The following is a 17,056-nucleotide window of genomic DNA, read 5'->3' as shown; positions in this document are numbered from 1 at the left end:
GATGCTGTAAGGAGTAGCTGGTAGTGGCAGTCTTCTAGAATTGCGTTTTCTAGCTTTTGTTGAGTGGCTGTTGCTAAGCAGTAATTTGCAGAAGTAGGAGTACAAGGACTTCATTCATTTTTACAGTTGTTCCCAGTAATAGCTTTGTTCTGTCATCACTGTTTTTGTCGGTATTTCTTTTTGTCTTCGGTAATACGGTTGCAACCACATACGCTACACGAGAGAGTTATATGGCTAAATCTGCCTAACAAGACAGTTATTGTACAGCTAGTCATTAGAGATGACTTAGTTTGAGGTAACAGCAAAATTGACGATGTTGAGTCCCATTCAAAATGATGTTTCAAAGCACATGGCAATAAGACTGTGGGCTTTGAAGATATTTAAATGCTCATAGGTGGGTATATCTAGAAATTTTAATAGTTTTCTCTCTGTATCTTGAGATGTGTAAATGCCTTCCAAAATCTGGTTCAGCATTGCTGTCAATCAAAAGCACTCTGCAGCTCTGTACGCTTGTTGATGTTTTGTATAACCTGATTTTTTAAAAGCTATTGCATAGCTGATTTTGGTGGTATGTTATAGCCATTAATGCAGGACATCAGGTTCTGCATTTCAAACTGACCAGAACTTTAAAAATAAAAATACAACCATAGCTCACTGGTACTGCTGCAAGCAATAAACTTTACAAGCAGTCATCCTAAGCAGAAAGTATCATCTAAAAGAGCTTTCCCAGAGGTTGCTTGTTAGAAATGCAGGCTTCCTGCTGCCTTTGAGAAATCTGGAGAGGATGGAAAAGCGGATTCTGTTCTAAAAAGACAGCTAGCAGATGTTTCCTACGGCTCCCATTCCCTCCAAGAGGTAATTATGAGGTAATTCTATGAAAGGTTTTCATTTTTGCACAGCGGACAGTTAACAGTCTTGTTTAAAACAATCATCGTGTAAAAGTTACAATTAATGCAATGTTGGTCTGTGTTGGATACTCCCAAGCAAACAGCCTTATCTCTAGGTGTTGGGACTGGTGTAGTTGGTTGTGAATTGAATACGGTGCTGCATTCACATGCTTGGCTTGTGATGTTTGAAGGCAACAGCAGCACAGCTTCATCGCAGGCTGCAAGCAAGCCCTTCCACAGCTTTGCCGTGCTGCAGTCTCCTAAACTCCGTACCAGTCAGCTTCAGCCAGGGCTTTGATTCTGCAGTGGCTCTGCATAGGGCCCCAGCTGATTTCCCTGGAACAAGCCTGGATTTCATGGAAGGGCTTGAAGCTAAACTGTGAGCCTCCTCGCGAACTGCAGGTTATTGAAGCAAACCCATTTTTACTCAGTGATTTAGCAAAAAGAATTCCTGTGCGTGGAGAAATCTACACTGAAATATGATCTTTCCTGCAGTGATTTTGGAGGAGGATGTTCAGAATTGTTAAAATAGCCAGTTTAGTTAAAGCGGCTGAGTACATCCAAAAATAATCTATAACACAGAGAGTGCTTTCTGTCACGGACAGCCGTTTACACACGGTGTAACAGTATCGCTGCAATGCCGCGCTGGCATTCGGCTGAGGGAGGAGGCACACGTCTGCCTCGGAGCTCTCCCCTTCACAAACAGGACTGAGGAAAACTCCTCTCTAGTGCTGGGCTTGGACCTTTTAACTGTCACCATTTGAAGTCTTGGTTATGCCTATAAACACCCAAGAAACGCTACAAAAATCTGGGATGGAATTGCTAAAATGAGCGTTCTAACTTGTTTTGTTTCTCTGGAGCAATTAAACAGAATAACAGAATAAGCATTGTCTTACCTCAGAGGTGAAGCCTGAGGCGAATTCTCATAAGCTCCGTGAAAATCTTCAGCTTCGCTCTCGGAGTTCATCTGGCCAAAATTTGCGGCTTCCGCTCGTCTGCCCAGCCCTGGGGTCTCTGTGCTGTAGGATGGCAGGCCAGCCGCGTCTCGGTCCTTGGCTCCTGTTTGGCTGTTCCTAGGGAAGGTGGGTTTCTTCATGGTGACGTGCACAGCTGGCCTGTGGGCAACACCCGCAAAGCTTTCCAGCTCTTTTGCTCCTGGAATTAGAATTGTCCACAAGTCAGGTAGAAGGCAGTGGTGGTTCACCAATACAGCATGCTGCAGTAACAGGAAGGGAAACTGATATGTCTGTGCAGGTGGATGAGAGTTCAACCTGCCTGGGGTCTGCATAGACCAGAACCTGCACAGCTGCATTGGCCAAAACTGACTTCTCACCAGGGCTGGTGAGCTTTGCTTTAGACACAAGGTGCTGTTCTGTTTGGAGATGGTTTTCAGCACAAGCTGAAATGACAAGTCAGGTGTTAAAATAAACAAGGTATAGATACAGCCAATGTGTTGGGCTAAGCTGGGGTCCCTGGAGGGATGAAGCTCAGGGATGAGACTCCTCTGTGAGACAGAACAACATCTCCACCTTGTCATCCTTGACCCTGGAGGAAGACAGGACAAAAGTAGAAATGCAGAAGAACTTGCATCCAGCTTTGAGAAGGACCCAAGCAGACTGTGTTTTTGGGGCATTTCTCTTCTCTTTCGCCTGCAAAAATGTTAGGGTCTGGCTTCTGCTTGGTCGTCACTCTACCTCATGTGGAGCAGCAGCAAATTCTCTCATGCTTAGTTGCTCAGTTCAGAGACACATGAGCTTACCTGGGGAAACAGAGAGACGTGCACTGGATGCCGCAGATCCAAATTCATTTTCAGCAACACATTTAAATACTCCAGAGTCTTCTGGAAAAGCTTCAGTAATTACCAGGGTGCAGACTTCCTCTGAAATGACAAATTCAGGCATGCTGTTGTACCATAAAAGCCAAATGTTAACTTGTAGGAATTGGTCCTTGCAGAAGGATGGCTACTTAGTGATGGGGCTTGGGAGCAAGGAAGTGCAACAAAGTGATGTGAAGGGCATAGGAATCCAAGGGGTTCAGAAGGAGCGAAGGTGAAGGAATGATCTTTCTTCCTGTGACTTCCAAGAAACAAGACACAATTTTTTTGCTAAATTCTGTCTTCTCTTGCACAAGTTTAAACCCCAGAAATGATCACAGGTCAAAATAGTTGATATGTTTTCCCTTAACATATAGGGAACATATTCCTTGACTGAGTGTAAACGGGATGATACCTTTTTCATTGTGTTGTGAAATAAATCAGGGCCTTTCAGGTGCTTGTGTCAAAACCAAGGACTTGAAAGCTCTCAGCCTGACACTGAATGCTGTCTTCTGGCTCCCCTTTGAACATTATTGTTTTATCTTGCATGAAGTGGGAAAAACTAAGCTTGGGGTAATTAACCGATGAGGTGTCTAACAAAAAAATACGCAGTGTACTTACCAGGAACAGCTGATGAACAAGCCTCTGCTCAAAATAAGAAAGAAAAAAATTAAATGGTTATAATGCCAGAATGGAGGAAGGACTTTTAGCCCTCACCTCTTTTCCCACCTCAGCTGTTGCCCCGTTACAAAAGGGACCATCTCCCTTTCTGTCCATCTGGATAGGAGAAGCTCAGGTTTGGCTGGGGAACCTCATGGTACAAACACTTCTCCACTGAGGTGATATAGAAAGAGCTCCACCGACTTTGGAGTTAGTTGCTGTGAATTTGGCCCACTGGGGCTATGACCTCATGCCTGGGAGTATGATAAATTGTTTAAAATATGCTTATATTTTAAATTCTTTTTCCTGAGTTCATCAGTAGTTATAATATGTGGTGTCAATGACGTTATGGCTCAGTAGTACTTTCATTAATAACTAACAGGATGGCAATCTCCCGCCTTGCGCCTGATCTGCTCACGTGTTGCCGGAGGAAGCATGGTCTCTGAACAGCAGTCAGTCGCTTCAGGTCATTTAATACTGGTAAACTTAACTCTGCCTCTATGAACGTGTTCTGTCTCCTGATTTTTGTATCACTTTTTGCTCCTGTCTTTTCACTGCCCCAATAAAATTACTGTACATCAGGCAGATATAGTAATACCTACTTTTTCGTAGTATTCGGAAATCGGCAGAGTCGATTATCGGATCATATTCTCTGTACCAGTGAACCTGTAAGGTGGGTGTAGCACGAATGCGACATTCAAATACCACTAATTGACCCTTCGTAGCTCTTATGTTTTGTAGACCCTAGAGGAGGAAAAATTGGAGTTAAGTGTCTGACGTAAGTATTTCCCCATTGAAGCAATTATTACAGGATGATACACCCTTCAGTGAAGAAGATGATCTCATGCACCTATTTTTATTTTACTTACAATAGTTGATTTAATTCTAAATGCATTTGCAATGGGTTGTGAGTGGATTTTTTTTTTTTTTCACCTGTATACCAGTGCTCTTTAAAAGGCTTTAGCTTGCTTATGCATTTAAATAAAGATAAAAATGCAGGAAAAACATCTATTCCAGTGAATACAACATAATAAGGGAGGTTACTATGAGAGGTTTCCTCTTCAGCCTCCTTTGTAGGAAATAAATGAGATGAATTCATGTAAGTGGCTCTGTCTGTCTGGATTGTTTACCAATTAAGATGTTAGATTGATAGCATCACTAATGAAGCATGCTGGCTGTTTTGAATTGTAAATGAACCGATGTTCCAGTCTCGAAATACCTTCTGATGGAGCAAGAAAACTCAAAGTCCAATGCTAGTAATTGCAGAACGAGCTGTGTCGTTCAGACGACCTGTGCTCTTTACCTTTGTAAACACAGGCGTGCTTCCGTAGGCAGACCCGGTCAGGCTCACCGAGGGACTCTGCATCTATATAGAAAAGAAAAGTGATTTTTATAGCTTGAATTTCTCATATGCAGAAACCTGGCTGCGTTGCTGGCACTTTGAAACAGAAGAAGATGCCGGAGTGTTTTACTGTTGTTCATGCGCCAGCATAATAAATACCCCATGGAGAGTCTCCATTCAAGCACTCCAAGAGGAAATGCCTCCCTGACTCTGAACGCCCAAGTTAGTGGAAAGAGGAGCTGAGAACTGGTAAGTGCTGCTGGTCTTATAGCTATAAGCCAATTAGTAGTCTCTGTGATCAGGGTTGCTTGCCAGTAGTTGCGCCCTTCTGCAGAGATCCCCTCCTGGTTTAGTTGGTCCCAGGTCTAGCTCTTCTTGGCTTGTGTGGTGTATGTGGTAACTACAGTGAAGCTGAAGGTAGAGAAATGAGCAGGAACTTTGTTGCTCTGTCCTGACATCCTCCTCTGAAGGTCAGCTGATGCAGAGGTTATAATAAGGTCTCTGATTAAGCAAGAAAGATGGTTTTAAGATGATCAAATATTTGCAGTGCAAGATATGTCCATGTTCCATGGTGGAGTGTTGATGTGCACTCATATCTGTCTCATTTAACTTTTGAACTATGCGTCTTGCATATAAATGTGCAACTGAAGTGCTTGGGTTTGTTTTGCTGTGGCACTGGTCTTTTTTATAATCTGTCTTTTCTCTGAAATAACCCAAGTTATCAGCTCTTTCCCTTTCAGCCTGAGTCAAGATTTAAGTTAATTTCTGGGTATTCTGAGTTCCCCAGCTCTTGACCAAGTATGTGCTCTAAATCAACTCTCTGTGCTGAAGTGAGCCTTTGAAGTAGGCTGACAAATGGCTAAGCTGCGTGGTAGCCCCTTGAGCATTTCTCACCCTGTCCCCTGCTTCATCAGTTCTCTTAGTTACATGCTGAAGATGGGCCTGACACAATCCTTGCAAAACGTTTCTAAAATACTATGAGTAATAATTTAAAAAATGCTCTTTGAGGGTCAATAGATAATGGCTGAATTAAAATGGTGTAGCTCTGGTGGACGGAATGGCTGCCAGAGACTTCATTGTCTGAGGAACCAATGGTCAGCAAAACACTGGTGGTTTTCCACTTTTTCCTAGTGTGGGGAGAAAAATAAACAGGGCAGGATGGAGACAGAGACTTTAGAATGCTGAGCATACTTGACCCAACAATGTTTGCACTTACTGTGACATTCCTCGGCCCTGCCAGGATGCTGAGGCTTGCAAGGAGGCTTAGCCTTCAGATTTAATCTATGAACCTGGAGAGACAAACATAAATCAGTGTCTTCAGAGGTGTCTCCTTTTTCTAACAACACAGTGATGGCTCTGTTTTGTGAACTGAGCATATGCTGGTCAGAGAGTGAGTGGTATGCGCCAGAGAAAATAGAAGCATCTGTAGTATTTGAGAGTAGGCTCAGGTCACCTCCAGAGCACAGAGACGTCTAACCAAGGTTATTGATAAGGACCTATAAAAAGAAAGAAGTCACCTGTGAAGCCTGGCTGCATGGCGGAGTTAGGGGTTTTCTGGGTTTGGGTGGAAGAGTCTAAAGAAAACCCTTGTTACTTTAGCTAAAGTGAAAATGGTACTTCATAAACCAGCTAGCAGATCCTTCTCATGTAAGGACTGTAAAATAGTGGATTGACACAAAAAGGTAGTTACTGGTAGCTTATTAACTCACAGTGGTAATAAAAGGTTTACAGATTTCATCTTTGTTTCCCTTTTACTCTGGAAAGAGAGATTTTTCTTGGTGGAGTACTGCAGGATAACGGTCCTGCTTCTCCCAGGCCCAGCTGCATCAGTGAAAATGCTGGTCCTGATAAATAACTTGCAGCAGCAGCAGCAGTGCTGTTGTCCTACGCTCGGCTTCTGGAGTGAACGTTAAAAATGTGACTCTGGACTGAGAGACAGCAGCATGTGTGAGACGTGGAGCCGGTGCTCCTTCGTCTGTCTGCCTTGCGCTGTAGCTGCAGGGAAGGAATTGAACCTGGTTTGTCAGCAAGGAGAAGGCATGGAAAGAACTGAATTGACTTTCTGCTGGCCGTAGGAGCAATACATGTCCCCTGCTGAGCCATTTGGTGTGATGCAATGCTCCTGAGCTGCTGACTCGCCAAAGGGTGCCCTGGGATTTGTGTTCCCCATCCATGAAGCCAGCCCTTCACCTTCTCTCACTCTTAGCACCTGCAGTGTCAAATTCAGAGCCTACACTGTCTGGTAGCCGATGTTGTCACGTGCTGCCAAGTCCTGTGCTTGTGCCTGCATGTGTCTGTGGTCATGCAAACAGTACCTTAAGGTATTGGCAGATGGTTACAAAGCTGTTGTTTGTTGTTTAGTGATCAGTTGCTAAGGCCACCGTAACTGTCCCCTTGTGAGCTCCTCGCCTGTCGAACCACTGCCTTTGTGGCAGTTTTGCTTTGTGTTTGCAGCCTGCCAGGAGCCAGATGTGAGTGGTCATGGCTTGGCAAGTAAGAAGTCTCTCCTTAAGGTTATGGCTGTTTTTCTGACTAGGTCAGTCAAATGTATGTATTTCTTCAGGGTCTGGATCCTATGCTCGATGCTTCTGGTTCTGTATGGTATTGTTTGGTACTTAGAGCATTTGTAACTTGATAGGTAGAGTAACTTTGAATTTGCGGTCTTCTAGCTGACTGTCACTGTGTCTTGGAGGCACATTTGTAAAGATGCAGATAGGTGCATGGTGTAGAGATATGGAGGCACCTCAACAAACTAGGATTTAGTTACCTCGAACAGGTCAGTAGGCTACAAAAGCACTCATCTTGTCAAATAAAATCAGTATATGCATCTGAACTCTTCAGAGGCTTTGCATAGCTGTTTGATCCAAATAATTTGAGATCTGTTCTCTCTCTCTCCTGCTTTCTGTCACTCTCCAAAACAGTCATAACTGATTACAGTGAAGGATGTTTTGCAGTCTGGTTGGATTTGACTGGTGAGGCCATGTGACGACTGCAGGCAGCCATGTGGGACAATGGGCTGCTGTAAGGCAGTCAGACATCTCTGATGAGAACATGTCACTGTGTGTCTCATCTAAACCTGCAGTATGTTACCCCTGGCCCTGATCCAGCAAAGCGGTTACACATGTACTTGGACCACCCATGGCCTTCATATTTCTATCTGTTGCTCTTGAGTTATAAGTATCTCTCAAGCAGTTCAAGGATGGCTCCTGTCCAAGGTTATGTCACGCGGCCATCAACAGGGCTGTGCCGTGATGCAAGGACTGCTGGATAATCCCAAGCCTTTGGGTGTGGGAGGAGGGCCTGGGAAGCCAATGTTATTGAGTTGCCCCTGGTTCCCGCCACAAACCAATCCTGGCTGTACTCCACCACAGATCCCTGCGATGCTGTTTGCATTGCCTCCTTGCAGTCTTATCGGGTAACAGTCAGTATAGTCACCCTTCAGGACCTTTAAAATTGGCTGATTTGTTTTTTCTTATTTTCCTCTAAAGAAAAAGCGTGGTGAAAAATCAGATGTGCAGGCTGTGAAAGGAGTTCCTGGGCTGACATACCTGCTTTAAAGATCACCTCATATGACTGAAACAGCATGAACAAAACCGCATTGGAGAATCTACGCCCCTCTTTTTCCTGTACAATAGAAGGCTTAATTCTCCTGTACAGATGCCATCACTCTTGGTTGTTCCACTCTTATCTCTAAGTCCATGATCAGTCAGACATGCCCTTAGCAAGAGTAAGTGAAGTGGTCAGAGGTGAGGCTGTGGCAGGCTGTTGTTTAAGATCAAAGCACAGTGAGAAACTCCAGGACACTTGCTCAGAAAGGTCGGACACACCTTACCTGGAGTGAGAAGCAAGATCTTGGAGAGAGGTTTGTCTACTGAACTGAATAAGAACAGCTTCTGACAGGTTTCCAGCCATGTTAAAACTGGCACTGAACTTTAGCACTTAACAGGAATAGCATTAGCTTATGAATTTGTGCTCAAGACAGTTACTCAGTTGTGTGGCATTAGTTCCTCAATGCGATGATTACTGCTAAGACCTTCTGCTATGGCAGAGACCATGGCCAAAGATGATGGCTGTCAAAGTTGCAAGTGAAACTGGACTGATGCCATGTAACATGCCAAGCAGTCAGTGTTCACACAGTAAATACAGGAAGCTGTATATGTGATGCTGCAGCTGCCAGTGCTTGAGGGAGGCTAGGCTAATCTCTTGCCAAAGCAGATCTTACTAGTTCAGTTGAGAGGAGACCCCACCATTGGGAAGTCTGTTTGAGCTTGGCTGGTGTATGTGTCTGTTGTTTAAAGCAGAAGCCATCCTTGAAATCCACATTACTTGCAGCACCCTGGTTTGTAGACAAACTCACCCTTCACATACATGATTTATGGTAGATGCTCTGTTCTTATCTCCTGTTCTGTGGTCCTTCTGTTTCACAGTTCGCTTCTCATGGGTGTGTTGGATGCTTTCACTTTTAATATTGGATTTGGATAAAGAAGAGTTCATGGGAATAGATAAAAGGTTTACAAGCTTCATCATTGGAACAGTCGCTGTTTTAGTCTGAACTGCCTGGTTTTTATTGAGACCTAATGACACCGATGAGTCTCTGGATATTTAGTAAACAAGGAGACTTTCAGGTGTGCTGAACATGGTGACAGGTGCTGCTTTAAAGGGCAGAGTGAATTTGGGAGAGAGCATATGGACTCTGGCTGCAATGCTGACAAGCCCTGCTAGTACTAATTGGTTTCACACGATTGAAACAGTGGGCTTCTGTGCAAATGCAAAGCTGGCTTGTGTACGAGGCTGTGTATGTGGCCTGTCCAACGTAGTAGTAGAAGTGAGAGGAGGTCATTCAGCTCCCAGGAAAATGCTGGAAGGTCACTCTGAGATAGCTGTTTTCTCTCTTACGTGTCTCCTTTTCTAAGTTATGAGTGATTGCTCCAGGCTTCGTTAACTATCTGCTTTCAGACTCCTGAGATCCAGTTCCTGAGTCCTGCCGAGCTCCATGCGTGACGTGCCCCTCTGTCCATGTTTGCCTTGCTAAGCACAGACGTTTTCTACAGCAGGTCAGCGGAAATGTCGGCACTGTACAGCTTACGCCCTTGAAAGAATATATAGCCAAGGTTTTACCTTGGTGAGTCATTCTAGCAGTCCATGTGTCTCATGTAAATGTCAACCTTTACTTAGTGTAACTCTAGATCTTTGTGAAGAGGACAGAATTAGACTCAGCCAAATGAAGAGTCCAAGGACCTTTGCAACCCAACACCAGAATGATTACAAGGTACATACAGAACACGCTGTTGACACAAACCATAATGACGACATTCTAGCATTACCTGAATAGTTGACATGGCTGCAGAATTATGCTATATGCAACACTAGGATAAATTTAACACAGGGTTAGGAAAGTATTAAAGCTGCATGAAGCTCTTTTGCCAGGTGTTTAGATCATGGAAAACCCATTAAATCTGTTTTAGGAAGAAAATGAGCATCTGCTGGATCTGAAATACACTGCATTGTAAAGGGTGTACGTAGAGGGGAGGAGAACATATTAAAATTTACACCTAGAAATAAGGCAGACCTAGACTGCATCATCATTAATGTACCAGCATGTCTTTTATTTAGAAAACAGACTCTAATAGATATACAGGATAACGACCTTCAGTCAATTTTAAAGCCATGCATTTTGCAAGCCATCTGCATGTACCTGATGGTGTTGCTCATTTTCATAGAGGTGTTCAAGCCTTGGGAGTGTGTGCTAGACATGTGGATATCTTGTGGCACTACCCTGTGTGGCTTAACAGTGATATGAACACAGGAGCACAAAGAATGAGGCTTTCCCAAAGGCAGTGGGATGGAAAAAGCTCTGTCTGGAGCTTTGTTTCCTCTGTGCCATATGGCTAAATAGGGAAATTGTCACCGCTTGAGTAGTGAGCTTTCTAGTTGTGAGTTACTTGCTGACGTGAATATGTGATTTGAAAGTGGCTTCTCTGTTGCTCCTGCGGTGTGAATAACAAGACTTCTGTAGGAAGTGAGAAAAAAATGATTTTATTTGTTTCTCTTCCCACGCACCAACGATCCCAAGATGACCGGATAGATTGCAGGGAAATTTGTGATAGTTTCAAATTGTTGAATGATTTCTTAAAATGACTGCTCTTTGGGTGGGGAGAAGAGCAGGTTTGCGTTGGCTAAAATACTCTGAAAATAAGCAAATAGCTGGAGGAGGTTATTGTAGCCATTGATAAAGTATTTACAGAAACCACAGAATCCTGATTGGATTTGAAGCTTGCTGAGAGTCCTTCTAAATTGTAGAAATGCAGCTGAACACCAAGTATTGTTCAAAGACCAAGTTTTTGTAGCACGTTTTCAGAACACATGGCACTGAAGAGCTGTGTTTCAAAGGCTCATTTTCTGTGCATTAGGTTTTTAATGCCTCCCATCAAGCAGGTAGGATATTAGATTTGCATCTCAAAAAGTGTGTATGGGACTTCTGTGGACTTTTCCATACGTGCTGTTCAGGAAGGGCAGAAAGGTGTGCTGGCTTTCAAGGACAGGCTCCCTCTGGGATTAGCAAAGACTTTCAAGCATGGAGAACAACACGGCTGCTGAAATACGTGTACTGTGCTCCATGCTTGAAAGTCTTTGCTAAGATGAGTTTGTCCATTGTATGGAGCAGACTGTCGCAAGGAAAAGAACATCAGCAATCTGAATGTAATGGTGTTTGGGCAACGGTAGCCTTCGTATAGGAAAAAGCACAGTAGAGAGCTCTAATTTTGGAATTAGTTAAGGCGTGTCCCTGATGGGATGATGAGCATTTGCAAACACACCCTGTGTATGGCCCACGTGGCTGTGAAATCTGTAGGATGTTGGTGTCCTTGGGCAGTGTGCAGGGGTGCACGTAGTCAGGGTGTTATTGCTCATGGTACACGTCCCACCCCAAGAGATGGGGCCTCAATATCTCTCCTTTCAAATCACCTTTCGATTGCCTTGAAGGTCCCCCGATCCAGCCGCTGGAGGAGAGCAGAGGTCCCTCCTGGCGTGGCTCTGGGGCCGCCTAGCGGGGTGCACTCCCTGCAGCCCTGTGGGACCCGCTGTGAGATTCAGGCTGCTCATCCAGCGGCTGGGAACGGCTCGCAAACTAGGGCTGAGAGTGAATTAATTTTATCCCTCGTATTACATGCTTCTTCTGAGTACAGCTGTTTCTCAGGGCTGGAAAATCCTGGCTTTCCCTCCCCTTATTTGGGTAACAGCTGAACTGCCGACAGATATTGGACACTTGACTCAAACTGGAGTTCCTAGAACCAAGTGACTAAATCCCTTTTTAAGTACCGACATTAGAAGATGCCTAGAGCTTATTTTAAGAGATGCTAAGCTTCCACTTGAAATCATGAGGCTCCATACTTGTTGAAGTAAGTAGATTCATGTCAAACAGAGATCCTGGGCATTTCCTTCCTTTCTTCCCTATAAAAAAAACCCAAACCAACCCTGCCCCACTTCTTTGCATGTCAGAGCATTACAGGAATGTGGAAGGATTTTGAGCCAGACTGCCTGACAGATGAAGTGTGCAGTTAGGATGCTATGTAGTAAGAAAGCTAGGCCGAGTTATTTCCTGGAAGTGCTGGGGAAACACCCACAGGCTCGCCGTCTCGTGGATTACTGCTTCCTAAGAGCTCTGTGTTGTCGGTGCTTGGATGGAGAGCCGATGCACTGGGGCAGTGCTGAGCTGCTCTGGTCTGGTACAAATCTGTGAGCCATCTGACCCATCAGTTCCCCTCCTTGTAGCCACACAGTGCCAGGAGCCAGGGGCGCCTCCTGCCTGCAGGAGCCCAGCTGTGCATAAGGAGGGGATAAATCAAATTCCAGTGCTCCCTTTCACTGCTGACTGCTGGAGGGTGTTTTCCCCGTTTCCCCATGGACACCTGCAGTGAATAATGAAGCAGAGCCTCAGCCCTAATACATAAGACAACCCACAGTCTTTTTTTTAAAAGAAAAAAAATCACCGTACGCTCTTCAGCCAGCAAGTAAGTTAACCTCTCCGCCCTAGAATACAACGATGACTCTCCTGTGAGTCATACGGAGGATTAAGTTAACGGGGCCAAAGAAGAGAGAGAGAGCAGTCCAGGCAGCTTGGTACTTTATGTGGGGCACACCTTCCAAGGATGTGGATATGTCATTTCAGCAGGCTTAGGAGAAGATCGGAATTGTGTGGTCAGTGCATGTAACTGCGCGTGACTCATGGCTTTGCTATCCAGTGCTCCAGCGATGACTGGCTGTTTCTGCAGCCCATGGCTGTGCCGTTACGTTTGCACTTTCTGCAGAACGCAGCATGTTCCGATCTCCACTGTCCCCAAACCAGACCTGTTAGGCATGTCCCTCCTTCTTTGGGAAGAAGGAATTTTTGTGAACAGCACTGTATGAATTGTGACTGCTATAGCATCCAGTGTAGCATAGGATGTCATTACTATATTAGTAATTACCAAAATGGAAAAAGAGCTTTTTCTGTCCTGGAGCCTCTTGCTTTTACTTAGCTGATTTAAATTGTTCTGAATAGGAATAAAGAGAAAGTATACCCTCAGGTGGGAACATATTGAAATGGGATGTCTATAGACTGATAGCAGTAGCTAAGTTGCACTCAGAAAAAAATAGGAATCTAGGGTAGCTTTTCCAGATCCTGCATAATATTTTTCTCCAGTGCTGTGCAAAACAGTGTGCACCTGCTATAGCTTCTGTCATCTCCTGTCACACAAGTGTGCCCCGTGTGGTTATCTCACAGCGTATCCTAACTGGTGGTCTGATGCTTCTGCCATCTAGCCCTGATGTCATCAAAGCTGGTGGATCCAGAGATGAACCAAAGCTCCTGAGCCCGCCTGCCCTCTTGTCCCACTGCACATGAGGCCCCTGAGCTGCCCGTGCTCTTGCTGTGCGATGGAGAAGGCTGCAGTGAACGCAGAGGTGAGTGACTGAGTTTCATGCCCTGACCCTGACTCCTTGTCTGATCTCTAGTGCTGCGAGAGCTGCTTCCAGCCTTTGCCCCAGGCAGGGGAGCCCGTCTACAGGAATAGCAGCACATAATCCTCCAGGCTACCCATCGCTGCACTTTATCACCTTGCATCTGTGCCCACAGTGAATTCTGGCCTAAAAATCTTGTCCTAGTTCAGCTCAGCCAGCATGCTGGGCCACACATTCATACGAGGCTGCTGCTGGGGGCTCTGCCACTGCCCGTCCTGCCCCCACTCCTGCATGCCGAGCCCCCGACACCCGGGGTGGGCAGTGCCAGCAAAGCAAAGTCAGTGGGTGAGATTTAAACTTGTACAATTAAACAAGAAACCCAGGATCCCACTGGAGACTGTTTGCTTGAGCGGAGCATTATTTAAAGCTCTCTCATCTCAGGTTTCACTGACATGCCAGGAGATGTTTTTAGCTCACTAGCCTCCTGACAGGCACGTCTGTCTGAGCCGCTGGGGAGACAACCCCGTGTCCTCGCGTTGGTGGCGTGAGGATTTGACCAGAGGCACCTTCCCTGGGGCAGCACGCAGGCAGTGTGTGGTTCCCCTGGGAGACGCGGGGTTCGCGGTGGGCACGTGAACTCCAGGGCCAGCCACTGGTCATCAGAAATGGGTGAAATTGGCTCCCTCCCCAGGCCTGCCTGCAATGCCCCATGTTGGGCAGGCCTGGGAGTTGGGAGGAGGGCATCTGAAGGATGGGTTTTTTGGCCGCCACCTGCTCAGGCTGGGGCAGGGCTCTTCCCTCTGCTGCTACCTGAGTGGCAGAGTTATCTCAAGTGACATTTTTTAAGATGATTCTAGAGTACAATGTTAGTGCTGTGCGGTGCGAGAGGAGCAGTGAGGGAGCAGGGGATGCAGCTGGCACTGATGACAACACAAGGAGGGGATTTTCAGTCATTTTAGCCTTGCGTGGCTCTTGCAGAGGCTGGAGGACTATTGTGCAGTGGGGAAGAGCTGGGGTCTCTTAAATTCTTGCTCTCAGCCCTGTGTCTAGGCCAGGCCCTATCTCTGATCTCTTCACCAGAGAAGCTGGGCAGCTGTTGGCATCTAGAAGAGAGTCTGAGTCTATACCAACAGCTCTGGTTCCACTAGCGGGGTTCATGGTAATTATCCAAAACTGCTGGGCCCCAGAATGCATCATATAACCAAGTTTGGAAGACCTGCAATGCTCAGAGTACTGTCATCCCATTGCACATGCTGCCATATCACCGCGAAGCTCAAAACAGGGACCTACCTGTTGCACTGTAAAACATGGTAAAACACTATTCCAGCCTCAGAGCTTTTACACGGAGCACAAATCACGTGTGCAAAGTGCAAATAATCGGAATGTTGTTAAACGCTGTAGTTTAGCGGCGTTTGTAGAACTAAAGCATAGGCTATGAAGCAGTTAAAAGTACCAATTCCCCAAACCATTGTTATTTAAGTTCCCTAAATGAAGCCGTCACTGTATAGTTAAAGGAAACTTTTTATAGGGAAATAATTTTACAAAACCCAAGCCATTTTATAGAAAATTGAGCTGGCAAAAAGTGTTGCATAAAATTAAATAACTTGTGCAGCTATTTCCTGAATGAAAAATAAATGTATGCCTGTTCTAATGGTTATTTTTTCCCTCTAGGAAGCAGCAAGACCGGACTGTTTAAGCTCTCACAAACACCTCTTATGACAGTGACATGTGTCGTACCCTGTGTCCAAGGAGGAGAAAAGGTTAGTTTAAAAGAATAGCCATGGCATTTGGGCTTCCACAAAGTACCGTGTGCCTGCTTTATGCCGAGCAGTGAACTCTTCATTGTTGGGCAGCCCTCGTGCAGGCCGACAGTGGGCTGTACAGCCGAAACCCCTCCAGGAAACATGATCGGTCTAATTTTAACTACAGGGACAGCATTTGATATGGAAGCAGCTGGTGTCATACAAATCTGCAGGCTTGTCAAGCAATCCAAGTGCATCGCTAAAGCAAATATGTTAATTTCCACCCAAAGGCAAGCTAGAAGGGCAGGCCTGGTTTTAGTTTGTACTTGACTCAATATAAATCAGAGCTACAGCTTTGTAACCATAGATGTGCAGTGCCCAAACGCTTAGATTTTTAACACCATTTCATTAGAAAAGTGAAGCGTGACTTATTTATTTTTCTCACCCTGTATTGCATTTCATGCTAGTGCATACCTGTTTCTGTTTACAAGTGGTTGAAAGGTTTTCTGGTCATGCTTGCTCTGTTCCCCTCTTGCGAAAAGGTTTTCTACAGTAAAATGTTTTTTAACGAAAGCCAGCAGTGGTCTGAGTCTGAGCTACTGGTGGTCTCTGGATCTACTAGATGTTATGCTAATTGCTCAAGAGTATATCTAGGCAGTCATCTCAGTGGGTGCTCAGATTGCCGTCTTTTGGGCAGCTAAGACACAAACTTCCTAGGTAGAAAAGCCCTAAAAATACAGCAGGCCTTGAATTTTCTGTCTCCTGGAGAGTGACAGAGATAGTGTGTCTGCTAAACTCCAGCTCACGTGTCCCTTAAGCAAGCTATAGTGCCTAATTACTGGAAATCCTCAGGAAAACAAAAATGCCTAATGTAATTCTAGCTGCTCTGGAAACACTTTACCTGCCAGCGTTCAGTGCCGAATGCAACGATGTCCAGATGGCTGTGAACTCCAGCTAGTGCTGCAACCAGAGCCTGCAGCAGCCCTGGCACTCAGCGAGGGGCTGTCCCCTGACAGCCATAGCCTTTGGAAATTAGGAAATGATAATACGAAGCCATGTGTGCAGGCACAGGAGAGCCTCTCTTTGCCCTGCTTGCTAAAAAAAAGTTTGCTTTTGTTTAGAGAGCTGGTCAAGTAAATGCATTTAGAATGTTATAGGTTAAATAAGCAACAGAAGTAGAGGCAAGTTATAGCTCTTGTTAATAGTATTTGTGGTGAATGGACAAAGTTCCTCTCTTGGGCAGTGAAGATGCACCACTGAATTTTCTTGCTACGTTTTGCAAAAACAGCTGGGAATTACTCTAGGAGATAACACAGTGTTATGGACAAAGCTCTTGGATACACAAAATCTACTAATTAATACAACTGAAAAGCAAAATACGAAAAAGAAGAGCTGATATCCAGGCAACAGAGGGAATAAAGTTCCTTTCAAGAAGCAGGTCAGGTTCAAGAGGTTTGCCTCACTCCCTGGCCTGCCAAGAAAATGCTTGATCCTCATCTGTTTTGTCATTTGGAGCTGGGAGGCCTCAAGCTCCCATCCACACCTGGCACAGGTTTTCACTACACTCTGGGTTTGGCCTACAGATAATGTGCAAAGTGTTTATTGTGCCACAGGGCTGGGGCTGGGGCTCCTGCACTGCTGGGGTAGGAGAAGAGGTTACTGTCCCAGCTCTGCC

General features: G+C 45.2%; 1 long non-coding RNA gene across 3 annotated transcripts in view; it reads left to right on the top strand.

The window, feature by feature from the left end:
* Positions 1-4,658: 4,658 nt before the first annotated feature.
* LOC134522177 (uncharacterized) overlaps positions 4,659-17,056 on the top strand; it is a 52,297-nt gene continuing 39,899 nt past the window's right edge. For all 3 annotated transcript variants that reach the window (XR_010072957.1, XR_010072956.1, XR_010072955.1), the window contains exons 1-3: positions 4,659-4,951; positions 13,502-13,642; positions 15,311-15,399. This is a non-coding gene — a long non-coding RNA (uncharacterized LOC134522177). The remainder of the gene's footprint in view (positions 4,952-13,501; positions 13,643-15,310; positions 15,400-17,056) is intronic.

This window comes from Chroicocephalus ridibundus, chromosome 11 (assembly GCF_963924245.1).
Source record: "Chroicocephalus ridibundus chromosome 11, bChrRid1.1, whole genome shotgun sequence".
Taxonomy (NCBI): domain Eukaryota; kingdom Metazoa; phylum Chordata; class Aves; order Charadriiformes; family Laridae; genus Chroicocephalus; species Chroicocephalus ridibundus.
This window is presented reverse-complemented; position numbering and strand designations above follow the sequence as displayed.